Below are 2,920 nucleotides of genomic sequence, written 5' to 3'. Positions count from 1 at the left end.
TAATGACGTTGAAATCAGAAATAACCTGGTTGAAGGGAGTGAAAGCGTCTCATGCTGGTAGTCCCCATGTGTATCCCATTTTCATTGTATCTCCTTGAATCCAGGTCCACGTGATTTGATACAAGCTTATCGTACTCTTCTGGATGTGATGCCGGGATGCTCAGAATACCATGTGGATGAAATATTCTGGATAGCGAAGAGGTAGAAAATGATAGAGTTATGTTGTTTATCGTGGCTCCCTCTGTTTCTTCAGGAAAATGTTTCAGACTCATCTCTGGAGTTATCTCACGAATATTGATGGTCGTCAGGATGAACTGCAATGAGCAGTGCCCAGTCGCGCTTTTCTTTAGTTTCTGAAGTCGTTTCCTCTGGGAAGGCTTGGGATCCGCCGCGGCCTTGTGAAGTGTTGAAGGCGTCTTCCGGACAGATAAGTGATGATTTTCTTGCGCTGCACCCTTGAAGAGTAGATGACCTTGTTGTGGCTATGGCTTTTGGTTGAACGTGTCTTCTGAGCTTTGACAGTGAATGAATTCCGTGTATATCCTCAGTCCCCAAGTATGGTTTACATGTTTCTATCTTGTATGGTCAGTGGGTTGACCATGATAAAGACATCACCATCGTGCGTTCGTACTGGTGCTTTTTTTACTTCTTCCACGTGGAACTTAAAATATGGAGGAGTACAGGTTACTTTTGTAGTGATTGGTGTTGTGGTGAAGCTCTGGATGGTATCAACAAATGAGCGGAAACAGTTCTTGGTAGCATATGTAATCAGAAGAGACTACATTGTCATGGTAACAAAGTAGGTTTGCTGGAATTGGATGGGAATCCATGGAAATAAAAGGATTGGCTGGACGTGTAAGCGAGCAAATTGTCCATGATCACGAGTCTCAGCGAGATGGATCAAAAGAAGGTCATGACTACGAAGGTTGGCTGTCTGTGATCATGATCCTTGACATGGGGAGCGTGGTGGTATGACCCTTTTAAGGAAAGAGTGGCGATTACAGTACGATCCCCGGCAAGGAAGAGCGGCGGCTACGACAAGATCCTTAGAAAGAAGGAGTGGAGGCTACGACACGATCCTTGGCAGGAAGGAGGCGTTGAAGTGGCTTCGGTTATTGGAGAGGGCGTTGAAACTTATGGAGAAAAAGGCTGAAGTTTTATCTTTGGATCCTGGAGCAGCTTATGGAGAGAACGCTGAAGCGGAGCGGCTGATGGAGCGAACGTTAAAGCGCAGTGGCTGCTGAAATGAACGTTGAAGCGGAGAGGCCGCGTCAATCAGTGTGCTGTAAAGATGGATACCCTTCAAGCGAACAGTGGCTAGGAGTCCCCAGTTCCATCTATCAATCGTGCTTTCCAAGAGAGGTTGGGGTTTTGGGAACGACTTCCTGGCTGGAAAAAGCTGCTTTCCTGATGCAGTGCGGTTGAGGGTTGCAAATATGTCTTGACGTTGCGCCTTGGGGAAATATAAAATCTCACATAAATGTTTCACCATAGACTGCACGATTTTGCGGGAGAAGTCCCCAGAAATCATGCATCTCTTGACAGGAATAGAGCCTTTGTGAACTTAGGGGGGTTGCTGATTTTCTTTGCTTCGATTTTGAAGAAGTCGTTCCTGATATTTACGTGTGATGAATTAGATTGTTGATTCCCTTATAGTGGGAATTCAAGTCCAACGGTGGAAGGATGCAAGCTGCTAGCGCTGGGAAGATGCAAGCTGCTGTAAAGATGCAATTTGTCAGCGCTGGAAAAGATATAAGATGCCGGAACTGCTGGAAGGACGTAAATCGTCAACGCTGGGAAGATGTAAGCTTTCGGTGATGGAACGACGCAAGCTGCTAGCTCTGTGAAGATGCAAGATGCCGGAAGGACGCAAGTTGTCAGCGCTGGAAAAGATGTGAGCTGCCGGCGCTGGATGGACACAAGCTGTAAGCGCTGGGAAGATGCAAGATGTCGGAAGGATGCAAGCTGTCAGCGCTGGAAAAGATGTAAGCTGTCGACGCTGGAAGAACGCAAGTCATAAGCGCTGGGAAGATGCAAGATGTCGGAAGGACGCAAGCTGTCAGCGCTGAAAAAGATGTAAGGTGCCGGTGCTGGAAGGACACAAGTCATAAGCGCTGGGAAGATGCAAGCTGCCGGTGCTGGAAAGACGCAAGCTGTTAGCGCTGGGAAGATGCAAGATGCCGGAAGGACGCAAGTAGTCAGCGCTGGAAAAGATGTAAGCTGTCGGTGCTGGAAGGATGCAAGCTGTTAGCGCTGGATCGTCTTAGAACGGGCGCTGGCTTGGCGTGGACGCTGGCTTGGCATGGACGTTTGCTTGGCGTGGCACAGACTTTTTCTTGCGGGCCCAGTTGCCTCTTCTCATACTAGCTCAAATAGGAAACCCTTTCTTTATTCAAATTCCAAAAGTGCCTATGAAAGGGGTTGGCTCTCCTTTTTATCTCGTATCTTTGCTCTCACGTCCTGGTGTTAGCGGTAGCAATAAAGTGGGCAAGCATATTCTAGCTATGTATTCCAGCGTTTCTCTTTCAATTCGTTTTCTTGTTTTTTTTGTGTTGGTGCAAACCCTAGCCATAGGTATGCTTTCCATAAATCTGTAAAAATATTGTTCTTCTGAACTGGTGTAAACTCTATCCATGGGCATGCCTTTCATAAACTTGTAGATATACTTCATCATAAACAATTCCTCTTCGAATATCACCGTAGTAACGTCGGCTACCTCATGAATAGTGACGTTATGAAAAGTAGGCACGTACCGGTAGGTGACTGTTTTTTTTTTCTTTCTATTTTTTGTTGGAAGGCAAACAAAGCGCTTTGTTTATGGTTTGATTTGAATTGGTAGATTACTGTTATCTATGAGGGTTTTGGATTATTCTTTTGGAATGAGTTATTTTAGAATGATGATGTTTTTTTGGTTACGATT

Source organism: Papaver somniferum, chromosome 10, assembly GCF_003573695.1.
Source record: "Papaver somniferum cultivar HN1 chromosome 10, ASM357369v1, whole genome shotgun sequence".
Classification (NCBI taxonomy): domain Eukaryota; kingdom Viridiplantae; phylum Streptophyta; class Magnoliopsida; order Ranunculales; family Papaveraceae; genus Papaver; species Papaver somniferum.
This window is presented reverse-complemented; position numbering follows the sequence as displayed.